Genomic DNA, 22,989 nt, shown 5'->3' on the forward strand with positions numbered 1-22,989 from the left:
CCGTTTATTTACCTTCTCGTCTATCACTTAACTGTATATCTGCCCGTTTACCTACCTTCCCGTCTACCTGTTTGTATATCTGCCCGTTTACCTACCTAATCGTCTGTCAGCCTGTCTGTATATCTTCCCATTTATTTACCTTCTCGTCTATCACTTGACTGTATATCTGCCCGTTTACCTACCTTCCCGTCTACCTGTTTGTATATCTGCTCGTTTACCTACCTACTCGTCTATCAGCCTGTCTGTATATCTTCCCATTTATTTACCTTCTCGTCTATCACTTGACTGTATATCTGCCCGTTTACCTACCTTCCCGTCTACCTGTTTATATATCTGCCCGTTTACCTACCTACTCGTCTATCACGCTGTCTGTATATCTGCCTATTTATTTACCTTCTCGTCTACCAGTCTGTTTGCATACCAGCCCGTATGTCTACACGTCTACCTGTTTTTGTCTACCTGCCTATCTGTCTGTCTGCCTACCCGTCTATTTGTCTATCTGTCCTTCTGTTTATTCGTCTACCTCCCTACCTAACAATACTTCTGTCTTCCTCTCTGTCGTTACATCCATCCATCTGTTTCTTTGGTTTCATTGCCCGTACCCATCCCGCGTCGTGATGACACCCTTGTCGATCGTCATCTGTGCACCACAGTGGCGGCCGCGGCGCGGCGAGTGCACCGACCCGACCTTTGCCTACTTGCAGCCTCTCTCCAGTCACCTTGACACCACGAGCCGCGGTGGTAAGAGCTGCTCGCAGGCGTCATTTTATGCAGTTGTTCGCAGATCAGATCGGACGACAGTAGCTGCTGGCCCGTGGCGTTGCCGTAACTTCTGTGCGTGGACGCGTGTATGTGTCGGGTTCACAGACGACAGGAAAAGACAGCGGGTGATTTTCAATGCGAGAAAGTGCCTGCCTGTCAGGAAATTATTTCTTGTGTGCGGATTTATGTTGGAGATCATAGACCCGAAGTGATATTCTGCACGAGAAAAAGGTAAAAATAAAATGTGGTGATCTGTGAGTGTGTTTGTGTACTGGTTAAGTGTTTGTAATTTTTCCTTGTAAAAACTTCAACATAACCGATTCTGACATTACTTGTTGCGTTATCCAGGCACATCTCTAGGCTATAATTAGAACACAAGATCTTGGCTACCTTTCGGAAGAATTATAAAATTGTTGTGTGAAATTTTTGAGCGAAAATTCTTGCTATTTCTTTACTCTAAATTTTGTAAAATTTAATATGGGTGACATGCCAATCCGCGGAAACAGTATACAGGACGACGAATTTTGAATAACCTTCAATTATCGCTCGACGGAGACATGTAGCTGTGTTTTTACTTGAGACACTAACTCCTTGTACCCAAGTAATGGATAGACATTTAATTTCTTCTTTCACATCTACGCAGATGAATTAACATTTTATAGCTATTTTTCGGCTCAATGATTGTCAATGCAGTGTGTCCTATTTATGTGAAACCTATCTCCTGACCGCATAGCGGCGTTGACGTCATAACGCGCCGTCGCCCGATAAATCCTGACGAATTTTTCGGGCATATAGAGCACATCGTAACATCGTAACTCATCGAAGGTAAATCTCGAAATGACGAGCTTTTGTTTCAAATGCACGTATACGATTTCATAAAATTATTTTTATCGTCATGTTGAAAATTTAAAAACTTAAATTATCTTTCAATTTACCATGTGCTTAAAGATTGTTCACATATACCGTTATTCTAAATTTCAATTTAATCTATGAAAATGGTAACAAGTAACTGAATTTGGGAATCGAGGACGTCACAATCCCTGAAATATCAACCAAATTGCTTTAGACATTTTTTTATATGTCAATTAATGAAAAAAAATTTAAGCTCCTACTGTTGCGTTTTCTTGCATAGAATATTTTTAATTTTTCTCTTCTTCTGTAAATTCAGTGACGAATTTAATTTTGATAATATGAAGTCTGCATGGTTATATAGTCTTTTAATATTTATTATCATAGCCTTTTTATTGTGAATTTTATTTAATATTCGTATTTCTTTTTTTTATTATTATTTTATTACATTCCATTTTATTATATTCTACCTTACGTTTTCCATATTAACTATTTGTACTAAATGAGTTGCTTTTACTATATTCCAATGTATTTTACTTTCTTTTTTCTAGTATTATATAATTTTCATGTTGTTTAGTGTCGATTCTATTATGCTATTATTATTATTATTATTATTATTATTATTATTATTATTATTATTTTTGTAATATGTTAGTATTCTGTTCTTTAATATTTTGTTAAATTTTAACTGCTTGTATACTTTGTGACCTGGTAGAGTGTAAGAAAAGGCCCTATGGCCTTAACTCTGCCAGTATAAATAATAATAATAATAATAATAATAATAATAATAATAATAATAATAATTATTATTATTATTATTATTATTATAATTAGTCTTTGATAAAATTGATGTAAAATTTCAATACTTTCGTAAATTCGTCGAATAATGTTTTTTTTATCTCTTCTTCTTTATTTTTTAATGTAAAAACGTCTTCTGCGACAGAGATATGTAAATATTTAACATAAATGTAACGAAAACTGCAGCGGAAGTCCTTTGAGGAAGCATGCGTAGCGCACAGGGTATTCAACATCTAACCTGGAGACTAGAAATGCGAAGTTCAATACACGTGGTAGTCTATCTACAATTCTGAAGGTTATAGGTCTCAAGGCATTAACAAATTAGTTTAAGAAAGTAACATTATGGAAATTGAAGCTCTTTTTGGTAAAATTTTTGTAAGTTTTCTACTTCCATAAATTCATTCAACAATCTCTTTCTATCTACTTTTTTATGTAAAAACGTCTTCTGCGACAGATATATGCAAATCTTAAAGATATGCAACGAAAGCTGCAGAGGAAGTCCGTTACGGAAGTCACGCGTTACGCACGGAGCATTCAACATCTACCATGGAGATTAGAAATGCGAGATTCAACACAAGCTGTAGTTACGTTCCGAAGGTTATGAAGGCATTAACGAATTGTTTTCAAGAAACAACATTATGAAGTTCAAGCTGTAATATAGCAATTTTCAAAATATTGTTCGTTTGTAATTAGGTAATTCAAAACGATAAAAGATCAGTTTGCAAAATTCACAACTAATAAAACAGAATATAGATTCTGAACACAGATAAGTTAATCCAATTTGGAAAATAAGTAAGTGTATGTTACGTGTTTCATAAAATTAATATTCATTTCTTTCACAATTTTGAATTACGGGAATATAAATAAGACTGAAGCAACAGTGCATTCAACGAAACGATATACCATTATTGATGTTGGGTTCTAAAGACGATCAGATACAGCACAATTCAATTATTTGCAACGTACTCCAGTATAACCATTATGTGTCTGATTTTCCGTAAACTGAAAATGTTATGGAGACTTAATGCAATAAAGTTTTGTCAAAAAAATGCAGAACTTTAAATATTAATGTTTTCACATACATATTAGAGTAATTAGATGACAATCCGATTCTCGTGACATTTTCTCTTAAAGAAATCTGAAGAATGCACAGCTGCGTTCTTCTTTATTAAATTGATATAAATTATCTATCTTCTGTAAATTATTTTCTTTTCAATTTTTGAAATATATACGACTGCACTGTCTTGTATGAAATTGCTCTAAAATTTATATTTTATAAATTAATTGAAGTTTTAAAAACACTTCGAAATTTGTACTGTTATTTTTATAATATTACTTTCTCCCGAAAATCAACGAAATATTTTTTTTTCTCTTTTCACAAATTTGACGCGTTCAGAGTTACATTATCCTGCAAGAAATTGTCGCAAGTTTTGTTCTCTTTTTTAAATTTATTGAGTGACGAAATAAATATACTGTAATATTAACAACTCTCTTACAATAATTATCCTCATCATCGTGAAAATATGTAAGGTTTTTTATGCGAAATTGTATATCATACTACCATTATAACAGTATGTAATGAAAATCTTTCCCACTATTTATTTTTAATCGTAGATTTTCTTGCTTTTGTGTACTGAGCATATTTTATATAAACTTTCTGGCATCTATTCATGAAAGTGCTGCATCGTGGCAAGACTTATTCACTACGATTTTCACATGTTATTCATTATCTTTCCTAGTTATTAAGCCAAAAAAATTTATTGCAAAGGTTTCTTTTATATATGTACACTAATTTCAGTTATTAATTACAAACTCGAAAAAAATACACTTAAACAAAATACGAAATTATCTACTAAAAAGAGATAAAGAAAGTATAGGCCTAAATGTAATCATCCTAATTAATAATAATCTAGTAATCGGCCTGAGAGCACAGACGTGCGAAGATGATTGTATTTTGGTGCCTCAATGCAGTCAAAATACTGTTGAATGTGAGTTCCAAACTAGCGTATCATGAACTTCTATGTGTCTTAATTCTTGTGTAATTGACAAAATATTCTGAAATGAATCCTTCATAAAGCTACTTTTCCTTTAATTATTGCAATAATAATAATAATAATAATAATAATAATAATAATAATAATAATAATAATAATGTTTTATTTAACGACGCTCGCAACTTCAGAGTTTATATCAGCGTCGCCAGTGTGCCGGAATTTTGTTCCTCAGAAGTTCTTTTACATGCCACTAAATCTTAGCGACATGAGCCTGTCGCATTTAAGCACACTTAAATGCCATCAACCTGGGCCGGGATCGAACCCGCAACCTCGAGCACAGAATTTAATTATTGCATATACTCTCAAGAAAACATCAACATTTTGAACTAAAAATAGCTCTAAGGGAATTTTAATTCTTAGGTTAGTGTCTATTTGTTTAAACTTGCTAAATTACCTTTCTGAAAATTCTTATTCTTTCACACTGTTACTTGCCTGCTCCAACATTACTTGAATTTGTAGTAGCTTTTCCAAAGCATGATTCATTTCCTTTACTTATCCATCCTTTTCCACTAGCCAATAAAATGAATCACTGTTAACAATCCCACTACTCCTGTCACAACCAAATAATCTACTTCTGACGTCTTTAGTGAAGCACGTGGAAGTTACAGGGTCAGAGTGCAGCTAGCAGAATTTCCCTTTCCACCGGCGGAGGCTAAGGGCAGACAGGCTTTGGCTTGGTTTTCCTGGGCCAGATCCGCATTCACTTAGGTGTTATATGGCCTACTGTGCGCTCTATACATGGAAGGATTATTCTAGTCCGCCAGGTGGCCCGAGTCGTGAGTCCGACACTGACAGGTGGGCCATCCTACCTCGGCCCTACGTCCTCACACGAGTACCTGATAAGCTTCAGGACCCAGAGAGACTTGCCCTGCAGGCAGAGATTTTGTGTCCATTAATTTTCGGTGCTTAAGGAAATATTTATATTAGCGATGACAACTAAGCCAAGAATCTATGTAGCAATGTCTCTTCACTTGCCTTATAACACCGGAAAAGTGAGTGACGAATTCAGTTTCTATTGACTGATCCACGAGGGCAACGGGTAGAAACAAGTTGAAAAACAGATGTTAGGGAACTGTAAGATGTCTGTGTCAGGTTACTGCATGGGGATTCATCGGTCTGTCTTCGTGAGGTGCAGACTTGTTCTTCATCATCATCATCATCATCATCATCATCATCATTATCATCATCATCATCATCATCATCATCTCTTTTCATCCATTACTCATTTAAGTTTTTAAAAATGTTTAGTCACCTGTGGGTGCGGTACTTCGGTACTACTTACTCAGTATACTAGAGAATATAGTTACGAGTATATTAGAGAATTATGCTGGCTACTTGGGATCAGTAAATTGAACCCGAGGCCAAAACGTCTGTGTATTTGCTTGTGGCAACTTTATCTTCGAAATAAAAATAAAAGATACAAGATGGGAACAAAAATAAATTATTTACGGGGTGCCCGACTGAACCAAAAGTGATTTTTTGTACTCTTGACGAAGTAACAAAGATTTATTCAATATCGTAAATAATTTGGCATCATTTTGTGTATTTGTGTTGATATAGCGAATCCAATTGACATGTTTTAAGTTTCATATGGTCATTATATTAATTTTTAAGACGAAGAATGGCCAGACAGATACGTGCGCACGTCTATGCTTGGGATTGCAGACTGCAGTGTTACAACTTTGTCATCCGTGTCGGTCCGTATTTTTGTCTGCCCTGTCAGATGAAACTAGGACAAAGTAATGGCAAATTGCAGTAAAATTAGCAAGAGAAAACCTCGTTAAATATTACACAACCTACTCTCCTCGATAGTAGATGCTTGCCATTGGAATCATGTTTTTGAATGAAATCGTGTCTTGATATTACACTGTGGTTCAAGTATTAATTTTGCTTATTTTATGACCAGCGAATCCGACTTTGGTTCCCGGCAGGGAACTGCCGATTTTTCTCCTTTCTGCAAAGACTCAGTTTATGTCTCTTACTTTGTATTTGTTTTAAGTTATTTTCAGAAGAACCTTATCTCATGCTGACTACATGAACAACTCGTAAATGATTTGTTTTGGTACATAAATCGGGTGTACATCAATTGAGCGCGAAAGGATAAAAATGCATCAGTTGAGAGCGGGGTCAGTTTTTGGGTATACATCAGTTGAGCGTGGGGTTAGTTTTTGGGTATACATCAGTTGAGCGCGGGGTCAGTTTTGGATATACATCAGTTGAGCGCGGGGTCAGTTTTGGGTATACATCAGTTGAGCGCGGGGTCAGTTTTGGGTATACATCAGTTGAGCGCGGGGTCAGTTTTGGGTATACATCAGTTGAGCGCGGGGTCAATTTTGGGTATACATCAGTTGAGCGCGGGGTCAGTTTTTGGGTATACATCAGTTGAGCGCGGGGTCAGTTTTTGGGTATACATCAGTTGAGCGCGGAGTCAGTTTTGGGTATACATCAGTTGAGCGCGGGGTCAATTTTGGGTATACATCAGTTGAGCGCGGGGTCAGTTTTTGGGTATACATCAGTTTAGCGCGGGGTCAGTTTTTGGGTATACATCAGTTGAGCGCGGGGTCAGTTTTTGGGTATACATCAGTTGAGCGCGGAGTCAGTTTTGGGTATACATCAGTTGAGCGCGGGGTCAATTTTGGGTATACATCAGTTGAGCGCGGGGTCAATTTTGGGTATAGATCAGTTGAGCGCGGGGTCAATTTTGGGTATACATCAGTTGAGCGCGGTGGAATTTAGCGCGAAGGTCAGTTTTCCTTAGGGTTAATGATGACACGTAGCGTATGAGAAAATTTGTGTGCAGTGTAAGTCAGGCTTGGTGGAGAAAAATTGTCCTTGGGGCTTTCTAATGAGTATGAAGATAACAATACTGAAACCAGTAAATGGTTGCACTGGGTATTCAGTCTTTCATTTCTTCCTCCAAATGAAGTCGGAGATGCATTTGTTGAAGATTTAATTAGCAACCAACATGTTAATGAAAGTATCCCAGTCTTTGCTGATTATTTGGTATCAAATTTCAAAAAACCGGATTCGTTATTTCCCCCCGAAATATCGACTTCCGATACTGTTACATCAGACAGAACTAATAATGCATGTGAGGTGTTCCAGAAAGCGTTCTCTCTGAATTCTAATAGTGCGCATCCTCATATATATTAATTTCTTCAAGTCATTATTGAGACACAAACTAGCGCATATATTAAAATGAATGACAACGGGAATACTGTTAGAGCCAATCCTCATATAAAATGAGGAAACAGTATATAGAAAAATTACTGTAGATACAGACGCGGAAATATTACTAGAATTGGTTTCCTACAGAGTGTGGCCTACTATTATCCAAGAAAGTTACCTAAATATTAAACAATCCATTACTGGCACTGGAACAAATATTTTAACTCAAATGTAACACCTGCAACAACTTCTACATAGGACAGACAGGCAGATAATTTCAAACACGTTACAAAGAACACATCACGGCCATAACAAAATTACAAAACACCTCCACATATGCAGAACACATTACAAATGCTAACCACACCCACAGAGACATCAAAACAGGCATGGAAATACTACACATCCAACCAAAAAGCCAGAAACTAAACACACTAGAACAATATGAAATATACAGACACACGAAATCACACCCCAACGAAATTCTCAACACACAACTCAATTTCAGAACACATACATTCTTTCACTCTACATTATACCACACGAACACACCCTCACAGGAAACAAAACAAGAGGCGCCAAGACCAACAACGACCAGCTTTGAGGATGACCCATAAATAGGTCGAAACATGTAAACAAGGTACGTTAGAATTTAACACAAGAAAGTCTTATCATGCATATTCCGAACACAGTGTTAAAAGTTGTGTAATCAAGATGTAAAATATTTGAAACTCTGACAAATACCAAGTTATCGGTACGAGCATTTTAAATTCTGACAAGTACCAATTTATCGGTACGAGCATTTTTACGAGAACAGCATTTTGAACCATACCTGTCAATGTACAGAGAGTCCTAATTCTCTACAAAATGGGAAAGGAATTTGCTGCGGCTCGTGTTAAACTGATCGCCGAGCTCAACTGATGCATCCCAAAACTGGCCGCCGCGCTCAACTGATACTTTGAGTTCAGGTAAAATTTTCTCTTGCGCTCAACTGATGAACTCCCTCATAAATCTCACTGAGAAAAAACCAGGTATTATTATTATTATTATTAGTAGTAATAATAATAATAATAATAGTAATAATAGTAATAATAACAATAATAATAACACATTCAACATCTTTCTTTTGGGGTCAAATAAGAGCATATCCCAAATTTTTATAAGGGATTTATACACGATCGGACGGAAAACATTACTATAAATTTGTTTAGCTGTGAGACATATTTTTAGTGGTCGTTCTTTCCTTTGTTCACTACTGTATAGTATATGCAAAATAGTCCCAAATTTGCAAAGAGTAAACACATCTCAAAAAAATTATGTTAGAAAGCTAAAATTTTGTGTAGGTTTTTAGAACTGAAGTACCGGTACGCTAAAATTACTATTATTATAACAGTTGTTCTTGTTTAGTCAACTCTACGAAGACAGGTTTAAACCTCTTAAGTAACACCAAAAAGATATCACTCATGAGGCAACTAGGCCAGGAGATAATGGGGTAGGATGGCCAATTCCTTTCCCCCTCCAATGCATACATCGCCGATTAGCTACATATTCCACTAATTAGACTTCAGATGCTTGCAAACAATTGTTCTTCCTCTGACACATATCGTCAAGTGAGATGTACTGCCTGATAATACCTATAATATACATATCAACCAGAACCTCAATCAGAGGTATATAGCAGCTATGTAAGGATTTCAAGAGTTGTTACATAAATTTTGAATAATTAGTGATTTCAAACAATGAAATTTAGAAATGTTTTCATCATAACTCAAAACAGAAACACTGTTATAATAATGAACTTTAAAATTTATATCATTCAGAATTACAGTAAAAGAAAACACCAAGCTCTTTACATAACTTGTTTGTGAGATGTATGCAGTCGTTTCTTTTTTCCTGTTACAAAGAAGGGGGCGGTAGGCTTATGCAGCAGCCCGAGTATCAATGTGCTTACCATTCCTATCTTACGGATGTTTGCTGGAGTTGTAGGACCCGATTTCTATAAGTGTAGCCTTTCACTATACGGTGCCATTATCGATTCAGTTGCACAACACTCAGTTCCGAACTTCCTCTCCGTTTCCCTGAGAGTTCTCCAACATCCTCAGAGCTATGCTCTCTGCACCAAAGTCAATAGTATTACATCGTCCTATATTCTTTTTGAACTGAAACTACTGAATGGTGATAGACGAAATTTAGATTAATTATGGCGAAATGAGCCCGAGAGTCATACACCGAAAATTGTCCGGCACTTGCTTCGGATTGGTCGGGGAAAAACCCAGGAATAAACCCTAAAGAGGAAATTTGTACCAACCAGGATTGGAACCCGGGCCCGCTCGTTTCGTAGTCAGATATGATGACCATTGCTCCATAGTGGCGAACTGTGGGCTGTGTGCAGCCATACTCAGATACTGAATTCTCTCTTTTCATGTAGTAGGTAGGTAGTAGGAAATAACGAAAAAGCTGTGCACCTGAAACTTATGTCATATTTTTTTTATTTAGATTGTTCAACACGATCCACGTTTTACCCTTAGGCTATATTATAGGATAAAAAAGGTAAAGGTATCCCCGTAACATGTCATCAAGGCACTTGGGGGGCATGGAGGTAGAGCCCCATGCTTTCCATGACCTCGGCACTAGAATGAGGTGGTGTGGCCGGCACCACGCTCTGACCGCCTTTTACCACCGGGAAAGACCCGGTACTCAATTTTATAGGAGGCCGAGTGGACCTCGGGGCCGTTCTGGAAGTTTGGCAACGAGAAAAAATCCTGTCACCACCTGGGATCGAACCCCGGACCTTCCAGTCCGTAGTCTAATTAACTTAAATTTACAATTTATGATATATAAAATTAAACTCTAAATCACAATTGCACGTGATTAGCAATAGTGATCCAAGCGTCAAAAACCTGTTTCGAGCTATTGACCATTGAAATAAATGTTTTTTTTTATAAAATATTTTATGCAATAGGTATTATAACTTTCATACTGTTACAAAAATAACACAAATAATATAAAAAAACGCTGATCGATTTTTAATAAGAGACCAGCAGTTGAATTAATATTTCAAACCAAAATAAATAAATGAATTTTATGCAATAAACAAATTTTTGCTTATAAATAGCAGAAAAATTCAGAATTCGCAATCTTGATTTTTTTCCGAGTTAAATTAGCCTGCCATCAACAGATTTGTGCAAATATCTATTTTTTTTCAAATTGTCGGTTGGTCTATTATTGCGTAACTCCGTCCAATTTACAGTTGATTTGTTAGTGTCTTGAAAATATCACTTATAATGGTTATTGTGCTTGGATGAAAAATCACTTTACATTCCTAAATGATCCATTATAACGCTTTAAAATGACGTCAACTTAGGGCCGTAACTTGTCGTGCATCTGAAATTGAAGTATCAGCAGGTTTATAATAATTTGTTTTTCCATGCATTCACCTACCTACAAATTACAGATGAACAACGATCGAGAAAGCAGAACTAACAGCGCCCGCAAAGCCGAAAACCCGCACGACAATGTTGTAAACGTCGCGTCGTTGACGTAAAGACTGCTTGTGAGTGTTTCGAGACGCCGAGATTGATCACGCCCGAAATCCCGAACGTCAAGCAGCCTTGAATCGCCATAGTTGTTTATACCTGACTGAAGTTTTATCTACTTTGGCAACTGTTTTATATGTATAAACAATCAATTAGCCTATTTGAAACATCATCTCTACTTTTCACTGTATAATAATCCGTTCCTCAATCTTTATTTTATTACTAGGCCCTTATTAAAAGATTAGGAATTTTTTTTCATATGTTTGAGATCAAGTGTGCAATCTCAAGTAAATAGATATGAAGGTTATGTTTTATGTTTCCTAGAAATGCAAATTTATTTGAGAACTGTTTTTTTTTTCTATTTTTATAATCATAGGTAATATCATATAATAGAACCAGAACATTTTGATAACTAAGATACTGTTCTGTTTTGTCTTTTTGTCTCATTTAAACATTTATGATGTTATTTATTTCAATGACGTATGTTATTCAAAGTTACGAAATCTTTCCACGCCGACCAAATGCTATTTCGAGAATGACGAGACGAGGTTCGAAAGACAAATGCAACGAACACAGCGAGCGAGAGCAACAGTTAGTTTTGTTCATTTCTACTACGCATTACCTTAAGATAGGTACTCCCCTTAAATAAGTAATTGACGTGCTTATTGCTCGCTGTGCACAGAAAGAACATTTGTAGAAGATAGGGATTAGATCTCACCTTTTTCAGATGTCTTAAGGCAAATGAAACTGCAGTGCATATACTAAGTCAATACGGAACTCTAGCGGGCTATTACAATAACATTAACACCAACCCTTCCCAACTAAGATCATCTTCGTCCATCGAGTCATACTTCAATAGACTCACCAAAGATCCTATTGGCTAGTCTCCTAAACTGAGACAACTCATCTTTATCTAAACTTTTTCGTGGTTTTCCTAAGGCACTACTACAAATGTCGGGATGAGCCCTAAAAAATTGTGACGCGGAGCTAGGCCTACATCCTCCTTCCCACAAAATTTTGTAATTTTTGTCCAAACAGAACTTTTCGAAATAATAATCTTGTCTTGGCTTCCGCATATTACTCTTTGTACTTGGGCGAATTTACTCGACTCCACCAGCACTGCGGAAGGACACGGCGTCTTCTAATGCGTAGGCTTACATCTTACAGCGATGTAGTTTCCATGCTTCTCACGCTTTCCCCTTTTTTGTGGTAGCTATTAAGTTACGTCCATTTTAACCTTTCCCCTCAAGATTCTCTAGAATTCCTCCAGTGGAAGAGCGAAATTCGGAATGAGACATGTGGTCAACAGGATTGGAGCTCACATATTCAGTTTTTATAGCCCATAACCTCCTTGCAAGGACGTCTTTCGAGTACCTTTAAATATTTCTACTCCAATTTCCCTCCTTTCATTAATTAATTAATTCATTCATTCATTCATTCATTCATTCTCTAGCCGCATTCAGATATTGCATCCTTGAGAGTCACTTCATTGGACTAAGTGAACTCACGAGTACACATAATATTGTTGTTGTTGTTTAGTCAACTATCCGAAGACAGGTCTGAACCTCACAATTAACACCAACAAGGCATCACTTATGAGGCAACTAGGCCAGGAGATAATGGGGTAGGGTGGTCAGTTCTCTTCCCCATCCATTTCATACATCATCGACTAGCTACATATTACACTAGTCAGATTTCAGATGCATACAAACAATTGGACGAAGTTACGCAATAACAGATCAACCGACAATTTGAAAAAAAAAAGAGATATTTGCACAAATCTGTTGATGGCAGGCTATTTAACTCGGAAAAAAAATCAAGAATGCGATATCTGAATTTTGCTGCTATTTATAAGCGAAATTCGTTTATTGCATAAAATTCAATATTAATTCAACTGCTGGTCTCTTATAAAAAACCGGTTAGTCTTTTTTTTTGTATTTTTGTGCTATTTTTGTAATAGTATGAATGTTATAATACTTCTTGCATAAAATGTGCTATAAAAAACATTTATTTCAATGTCCAATATCTCGAAACAGGTTTTTGGCGCTTGGTCTCTTATAGCATAACTCCGTCCAATTGTTCTTCCTATGGCACATATTGTCAAGTGAGATGTACCGCCCGTACCTCACTTCCTGAGCTGTTTCTTTGCGGGGCGAGACGCAGAGGGAGAGAGTGGGAGTTCCTGGGTACCGCATGTGCCTACTACCCTACGTTCAACACATCGGCCTTTTCAGGATTTCTTTCGTCAGCTATGGACAAGCGAATGTATAGGCTATCCCCTCACAAAACAAATTATGTCTTTCTCATCAATTCCTGTAACTAATCACTAATACCAGTGGTAGACTACAGTCTCTACATGAGATTATCGACCTAATCGCGATTACGGTTATGACGTGTACACATCCGTAAAATCTTTCCTCTATGACAGTGTTTCTCGAACTTTTTCCACCGCGAAACCCCTTTTAATCTAAAGTGTAGCTGCGGAATTCTTGTAATATTTTATTAGTATTTAATAATTAACAGACAAGTGAAAGCTAGTATCTCAATAATTCTGTTCAGTGGGACGAATGTATTTGCTTTTCAAGCCCAAAAACTGGTTTTATGGCGGAAAGTTGTTGCCTCATTTCCACTGTACTTCTGCATTTTGTCTTTTCGGTATTTCGTTTTAGTGAACACATACGCAGAGAATTCAGTGATGAAAGTGACAAGTATTATGGATATTTTCCGTTTTAGATATCCATTAAACATATTGTTATTACGCATATTATTGGATTATTATTATTATTATTATTATTATTATTATTACCATTATAGATGGTTTCATATTATTGATTCATATTTTCGTAACATTTATATATTTTTATAGTATCCACTAAGTATAAAATAGCCACCGGAGTAGCCCAGTCGACTAAGGCGCTTGCCTATAGATTCAGAGTTTCGCTCGGGCGCGGGTTCGATTCCCGCTTGGGCTGACTACCTGGTTGAATTTTTCCCGAGGTTTTCCCCAACTGTAAGGCGAATGTCATGTAATGTTTGGCGAATCCCAGACCTCATCTCGCCAAATACCATTTCGCTATCATCAATCCCATCGATGCAAAATAACTTAGTAGTTGATACAATATCGTTAAATAACCAAGTAAAAAAAGGTATAAAATAAAATTTAAAATCATATAGGGCTCACGGAACCCCGGAACATGCATTGAGAAACGCTGCCCTATGGTAATTCAGCAGTTGTCCAGACTGAACGAAGAGTGGCCGAGTGTGTACATACATTTTAGGAAATCTCCATCAGAGATAATAGCGATAGTGGTAACCACGATTACAGTATCCAGTATTATAAACAGTAAAGACCTCTGCACTGGCATAGGATAATGGTTCAGAACATGTAATATGCTGCCGTGCCACACGCTGCAGCTGCCGTGCCGTGCCGGTGCAGACCTAAGAGGCGTGGTTATAAGCACTAGGGAACTCTCGGTTCAGGACGTGAGACACTGGCATGTACTGCCTGATAACAGATGTACAGGAATGGCCAAAAAAACCGGACCGACCCTTGTAGCTGATTTCAGAGCCTTGTTCACAGTGACAGCATGATAGACTGGTAACGAAGACTTTGTGGTTCGACTCCTGCCTGGGAAGGAAACTTCTTTTTTGTTCCTTATTCAAATTTATTCCCAATACTTTTCGATTGCAGCGACATTTTACTACTTAATTAACTTATTATTCCCAGAACATGAATTTTACCAGCTTATTTTCTAATGGCTCTCGAAATGGGCTACGTCAGCAGTCGAAACTACAACAATTTCAATAGATTACTCGCTATCTTGTGAATGCGGGCGTGGCATGCGCAGTGGCTCATTTCGGGGACGTTGATTATTCCATTGGTCCGGTTTTTTTGTCACTACTGTACATATCAATCAGAACCTCTAAAAGTCTTAAAATATTTTTACTCCGTTATTTAGCGATGCTGTAATAACTACTAGGTTATTTAGCGTCGATGTAAGGTAATAGGGAGGTAGTATCTGGCGAGATCAAACCGACGATTCGCCATATTAAAAATAATGTATGCCTAAAGTTAAACACTGTCCTAGTAGCTGCTCGACCAAGCACAGTGTTAATCGTAGCTACCTCCCGGGTGGTATTGCAATTTTTATCGTTACCACAACTTCCAGAACGGGTCCGAGGTTCATTCAGTACTGCGTACCGAGTCTACTTCGGGAGTAAAAGGCGGTTGGAACGTGTTGTCGAGCACACCACCTGATTCTAGTGTCGAGATCAAGAAAGCATGGGACTTTACCTCCATGCTCCCCAAATGTTTTCTAGCATAAAGATTTCGAGTAACTGCAATTATTAAAAAAAAAAAAAAAGAAATAAACAAACAACGCAGAAACGCTGCACGCTGCACGAGCAACATCACGGAGTTTTCAACTGTTTCCAAGAAGAATTTTATTATGTGATGAGTTTGGAGTACTTAAGTAGAGTGAACAAAATTCAAGAAACGGTTTCTTAGTACATTACTCTATTACGAGTATATTACTTAAATTATTATTGTTAACATTATTCTTTCTATGCCATTATTTTCTTATTATGTGAAGACCTTGGGCAGTAACTTTCACTTGCCTGATGGAAATCTGCAAGAACCGGTCCATTCGCAGGGTATTTCGGCCGCAAACAACTAGCCGAGACCACGTGAAACAGCGGACCACGATGAAAATAATGAGTAGGTGGAGATTTACTTAATATTCGCAATAACTAGTTTTGTTTACCCATGAGAATGTTGTGGCACAACGTTTCGCGGAAGAAGGAATAGAGTCAAAGCTGGACGTTTAAAACTTCACGGAAAAACTGTGATAAAAGTAGCTAAGCTTACTAGTTGATAGGTATATGAAGCAACTGAAAACACAAAGAATGTCAGAAGATAAAACAGAGCTCGGTAGAGCGGTTAAATTTTTTAAGTTTGAATATTATTCGCCGTCAATTATTTGTTTCATGCCAGTGTACGTTGCAAAAGTGATCGCTGAAAAACTAGTTGAGCACTTGAGTCTTCCATAAAAACAAAACAAAACAAACAAACTTGAATTTACTTTCATAATGTTTAACAAGGTATTAATCATCATGGAATGTCCGAGTGTGTGACTGAGTGTAGAATGTTAAGAAATCTCATTAGTTTGTCGAAACTGCAAGTTATAGATTTACTTATCTGAAATCTCTTTCTAGTGGGAAAATCTGTTCCGCATGACTGACGGTTTTCAACATTTTGGTCAAAATTGTTTGTCTGAATATTTACCTCATAACACATAGTTATTAGTAAATACAATTTGGTTTAATGTTCGTAAAACAAAACAAAAAATAATTAATTTAAGTTTTAACTCTGTGTGTGTTTGTGTCTAGCGCACTGTGAACTGAGGTCTGAGTTCTTCATTCCGCAAAGGAAATATTGAAGTCACTATATCAGGGATACAAAACTGTGCTACAATTGTGACACACGTCACAACCCGGAACACGTAACTCATCCCTTCCATTCATCCCCACACGTCATCGTATATGGTAGGGGAGAAGAAATATATATTCATTGTGCTTGCGGACGTCACAGATACGTAATTAAAGGTCGGGGGATTGTACGGGGAATAAACTATTTCCCCATGCTTCCACCCCTCTCTTTCCCAGTTCTGCATCCCTACATTATGTCAAGAGGGCTCAGATTGAAGAGATGCGGTTTATGTTTCTATAAGGCAGTGGCGGCTAGTTTAGTCTATTCACGGGAGAACTGAGTCGTAAATATTGCGGTGTCAAATAAAAACATAGTGATAACATTCGCTTAGCTTCCTTATTTGAATTACAATCCAATGTCACGATTTTTGTCACAGAACTTGTGATTAACAATTTTGTTAACTCAGGAATTTCCATCACCATTTTTTCTCTACTGGCAACATTCCGAGTGCGTGCAATCTGTCATCCTCCATACGATTCCATTAGTAATATTAAGGTATATAGCCTTCGGAGTTTGGAAAATACCATTGGATATATAGGCATCTTCTTAACTGAGATTCTCACTGTAACTAAGCATTGCTTCAAGTATAAACGCTTTTATAGACATAACATATTAGTTTGCTAATTGTGTTTTTGATGACCGAATAAGTGGAATAGATTTACTTCTGTTATTTTATACATTTTAGAAAATATGTACTTAAGTTATACTACAAAGAGGGTGGATGTCCGCTAAGAAAACGGCCATATATCAAATAGTATTTTTTAAATTCCGATTTCTCTATAGCAGAGGTCAGCAAAGATTACGTCAAATAAATTGCAACCCGTAATAGACATCAAAGAGGAAGGTAGGAGGGGGAAGATACCCAATCTGCTTAACGTTGAATGAACAAGTGATGGCTAAGAAGAGAGAGATCATGCCTTACCCCTCTCTCCTGCTCATGTGTTAATGGGTTGACTCTCGAGTCAAGAAATGCCGACCACTGCTCTATAGAGAAACACCTCTCAGGTTTGCAAGTTGCCATAGACAATGTAACCAATATTTGTGTTTTTGTAAATACCACAATTGCTTTTAATTGGTTATTTTACGACGCTTTTTAAACTGCTACGATTATATAGCGTCTGAATGAAATGAGATGAGTTCAGGAACCAACGCCGAAAGTTACCCAGCATTTGCTCTTATTGGGTTGAGGGAAACACCTGGAAAAAACTTAACCAGGTAACTTGTCCCAACCAGGATTTGAAGCCGGGCCCGCTCGTTTCACGGTCACGCGTGCTAACCATTACTCCACAGCGGCGGGGGACGCAGATTCCCTTCCAAAAATGAGGTTCCGATTTCTTCCCCAAAAAGGGTACAACTCTATTCCCTCCCAATTTTTTGATGTTTGAATTCAGTGTGCTCCGATTCCCTCCATGCCTTAACCCAGGGCTGGGCAGCAAGAGCGGATTCTACTCTCTCACGGGGAGCCATATGATTTTTCTTCATCCTCTTTCTTCCCCACCGAACACCGCGCAACGTTGATGCCTTAACTGATGAATATTAAGCGTCCCCGTTTAGAGTCTGGATTCGCTCCCGATGCGCAGCCCTGATATAGGCCTACTTCACATACTTTAGCCATGAATTCTTTCACTCGGTCTGTCATAAAAGCGGCTCCATCTCTAAAACACTAATGCAATCCTCCCATGTTAATTCATTACGGACCACATATTAATTAGTTGTAGGCAACGAAACATTTCTTCACCTGTTGCTCGCTCGGGCAGTTTGCACAAAAAAATTGTAATTACATCCCCATCAATGTACCGAATGTAGGAAAGAAGTTGTGCATGACCGTTAATATCGGTGGACTCGTCGAAATGAGAACTTCTGACTGCTCTTTATTTTATCCTTCATAATGTCTTGGGTGTCACTGGCCATGTCACTAACTGGGGGGTTAATTGTGTTAGCAGAGAGAGGAATTTAATTTTAATTAATTTCATTAATTTCTTACAATAATAGGTAAAAGTTCACATCACACCTTTCACCTTGTGGAGGCACACCGGTTGCGGAATACTGGACTGTAGAGTACAGGAAGCGAGAATCGTGCTCCAAGGAAGCTGCACTCGGGCGTCGCACAGTGGTCAAAAACGTAAATTTAGCGAGACAAACTATAGGCATCCAACAAGGAAAACTCGGTGCGCAGAAACCAGCAGGCGTGACTGTCTCGCGCAGATGACGTATGCTCCCGTTTCCAGCATGCTCTCAAGGCTACTGCAGGGGAGTAAGAAGGGTATAGCATGCGCGCCGCGAAGAGTCCGACCTGAGTTTTGTTTGTAGGATACCTATAACAACTTTTCAGTTACCTAACAAATTTTTATGAAACTTTACATAGTAGTTACAAGTACATAGGCTATTTGTTTTGAATACAAACTCTGATTATTCGTATAAGGGGAAGTACCTTTTAAAGGGGGTGCATTTAGACCATAGAGCAAGTATAAAGTAATCTCATGACGAATCTTCGGACTCATGACGCCAACATATTATTTATCGCCAATTCCATTGACGCAGTTCATAACAGAGTCGTTGGATAACCATTTAAAATGAGCAGGAAGCAGAGCTCGAGAGAAAAGGAGTAAAGGAAAGATAAGAGGGAAAACAGTAATAGAAGAAGAATAAGAATAGGGAGGAGGAGTAATGTTACGAATATCTTGAGGCATGAAAACAGTGGGTGGATACGACTCGGAACGAATCTGTGCCATTGGAGTGCAGTGTCTGTTGAAACATCGCCCAGGGGATTCCTCATCTTTCATCTTGGAGCCGGATACATACAGAAACTGGTTTTTCGCTACATTCTCCTGCACATAATGCATGAATATGATGCAATACTGCATCATGTTCGATTTCATCTGCAGACTTAATAACCCTCTGGAATAAGCTGAGCAAACAAGACCCAGCCATAACTACACCAGTTACGCGTGCTTATTAAAAAGACTGTTATTAATTTGTATTTAATGGAGCGTTAGTCGAGTGGCTACACGAGACGTTTCCTACGTTAACAACCTAGGTTTGAAATATTATCAGTATGATTTTAATTTATGCTACAAAAAACCTCAAGTAGATGCAGTATTTCTCGAGAATCTTTTATTGTGCCATTGGTATGTCAATAATGAATGAGAAGTAGCAACTCCTTGTCAGTCGGTACAGCAATATGCTTCATATCACGCATAGTTGCAATAATTAGTTAATAACACAGTATAGAGCACATGTTCAATTCAATTAGTAAAACAAATATCTTACAGCACACATTATAGACGTTGCCAGATAAAGAAAACACAACCGTCGTGCCAACTTAAGAAAAATGTCGTACTTCAGCATAAAAATGTCGTACATTTCTCACCTTACTATTTTTATAGATAGTGCACACAAACATTATTACACGTAACACCAAAAGAAAGTGGTTCGTAGGCCTATTTATAATCCTATCAGTAAATTTTAGTTCAAATGAAGAATATTACTAATTTTTGTTCACATCCACGATGGCATTTGACATTCAAATAAATCATCATTTCTTCATCTACACCAGTGATGTCAATTGATGCCCATAGAAGCAAGCGCGCGCTTTAGAGCTCAGGAGAGCCTGAGCGCTTTACAGCGGAAAGGAAAGAGACAGACGAAAGAGGTAGTATATGCCGCTTGGTCGAGTTGTATACAGGGATGGCCAGCACTGATTCAATAGATAAAGGGAAGAGAACTTATTAAAACTGTATCCACGTTAATTTTTATATTTGTCTGAGAAGTATAAGTGCATTATAAGAATGTAAGTTTTAATTTTAATGCTCATTTTTCACAAGTTTCATTTTTTATTCAAAAGAAATATTTTCTTAACTTCTTTTATAGAAAAATGAAATTATCAGATATAGGCCTATTTATTTAGTAGCCTTACAGTTTGTTTTCGTAAATCTAATATACGTAAATACGTATTACTGAACATAATGTATTTAAAAATTTTGAAAATATTCGCATAGAAATTGTTTGTAAGGAAATGAATTAACAAAGCAACTACTGTTAAATCATAAGCAAAAGATATATGCCCACGTGTTGTAAAAATGTAAGCTCTATAGCTTCAGGAGATTTCGAGAAAATAATTTAATATTCTGATGTTAGGAAATTGCTAACCAATATCACCTTAAAAGCATACTACGATAAGAGTTTTGTTATGGAATATCAGTTACACTTAAAATATATACAGCACCTAGGTAACTTTGCTTTGTACTGTAATATTATTTTGATTAGTTTACTTTTATAAGGCTAAAGGTACCATCAATATCAATTCCAACTTATCATGTCATACTCAATCTCTTTTTTTTTTTTTTTTTGGATATCACTTTCTTTGTGATTGATGTATTTCATCCATTTAATACAGTATAGTTGTACTACTATGGCATTTATGTGAATATTTCTTCTTAACTCTTTATTATGTTATTAACGTTTAAAACACAACTCCAATATTAAGAAATTGGTATTAGGACTTTTGTTTTACAGACAATATAGATAATATCAAACAGAAAGAAGCCATATAAAAATAACGACATAACATTTCACGTTCCGTTTGAAGTCTGTGCACCTCTGTTTTCTTAATCCAACAGGCTGCATATTCATATACACAACCCTTCCTCTTTCCAAACTTAGCGCTTGATGCCTGCGCACGACGTCAAGGTCAGAAAAATACACTTGCACTGATCTACATTGTCAACTCCGGTAAGGCATGCACGATGACGCTTGGTCAGAAATAACATTATTATAATATTGAAAGTCAGCAGAAACTTGATATTTGACAAGTGCGACGACAGATATTATTTGATATTAATCAATGCTTCAGCCGATAATCACGTGAAATTAATCCACCTGCAGTCCACTCAAATCCGACACCGCTATAATATCGGCGCGTTTAGACTTCTTAATCCTATTGCAATACTATTTCATTAATAAAAGACTTTCATTGCCGAACATATAAGGAAGTTAACAGATCTCTGAACTCGTATTACTTTGACACAACCGCGCAATACAATGAAACCTAGAACCGAAAATGACTTGCATGGTAAGCGTAGCCACCATATCGATTTTCAAAGCATCTTTTACCTCTTTAAAGCATGTTTTTTCACATTAGTCAACGTCATACTGAATGAAGAAAACTTGTCTGAAAAGGGACGAATTAACCTTTAATTTTATTTAATTATATACTAACATTATTAATTCCAAAATAATTTTCTTCCTTCAGTAAAATAGTCGTACAAAATTGCGTACGACAAAGAGTTCGGTCGTACCTCGTATAATTAGTCAAAATAGTCGTATGCGTACGACTATAATCGTACAGTAGGTTTAGCTTACAATCAGCCAGTATAATTATAGATTTATCTTGCAGTATGTCAATAAAACAGCAAATTTATCTTACAGTCAGCCAGTAAAACACTATATTTATCTTACAGCTAGATTGTAAAACAGTAACTGTAATTGCTGTATGATATCATAAAATTATATGGCACACTAATTCAAAATTCTAAATCATTTTTATGTAACATTAACATGTTGATAGGACATTTTCTTGGTTTATAGAATTAAATCTTTTTTAAAAATGTTTTTAAATTGTAATATCTATCTAAGATATTGTACGAAATTCAAACGATGTCGGAAATAGGCGAAAACGTTTGTTGTGTCTAATTAAATAATGCTGTATATTCATTAGAACACGATGAAGTCACTTGATTGACTTTTTACAAACAAATTTAGATATCCATAAGAAGACTTTTCTGACCAAAAGCTCAAAACAAATTTTAAAACAGTAAAATAATAGATTTATCTTACAGCTTGACAGTAAAACAGTATGACGCAATAGGTTTACCTCAGTCAGCAGCGCATTACTTTTTTAGGTAAATCTTTTCTCTTTTCCTTAAAAGTTAAAGAATGTGACGCGGGTCCATTTAATATTTCATTAATTAATTAATTAATTCATTCATTCATTTCATATGTCTATGGGCAGGTCTTTCACTGCAAACCCAGTATTCTCCAATCTACCATATTTTTCGCCTTCTTCTTAGTCTCCGTATATGATCTATTTATTTTAATGTAGTATATCATCTGGTACTTTCTTCCGTTCACCATTCCTTTCAGTGCATCCTTCAGTATTCGTTCCTTCTTAGCCAGTGGCACAGCAAATTTCTTTTTCTCTTCCTCATCGGTTTCAACATTATTATTTCTTTACCACTCTTTCTAGCACAGTTTAATTTCTTATTCGCACTGCCCATTTCACACGCTTCATTTTTCTCAATATCCCCATTTCATCGTTTCTCTTCACTTTGTCGTA

General features: G+C 36.8%; 2 protein-coding genes across 3 annotated transcripts in view; one reads left to right on the plus strand and one right to left on the minus strand.

Annotated features, from left to right (window-relative positions):
• The window catches only part of LOC138703169 (alpha-1A adrenergic receptor-like), an 885,279-nt gene that overhangs the window by 133,166 nt on the left and 729,124 nt on the right, over positions 1-22,989 (minus strand). The gene's annotated exons all lie outside the window — the stretch shown is intronic.
• The window catches only part of LOC138703168 (glucose dehydrogenase [FAD, quinone]-like), a 190,593-nt gene continuing 168,313 nt past the window's right edge, over positions 710-22,989 (plus strand). The window contains exon 1 of the mRNA XM_069830834.1: positions 710-993. The gene's annotated coding sequence lies outside the window, so the exon portion shown is untranslated. The remainder of the gene's footprint in view (positions 994-22,989) is intronic.

The sequence above is a fragment of the Periplaneta americana genome, chromosome 7, assembly GCF_040183065.1.
Source record: "Periplaneta americana isolate PAMFEO1 chromosome 7, P.americana_PAMFEO1_priV1, whole genome shotgun sequence".
NCBI classification, from domain to species: domain Eukaryota; kingdom Metazoa; phylum Arthropoda; class Insecta; order Blattodea; family Blattidae; genus Periplaneta; species Periplaneta americana.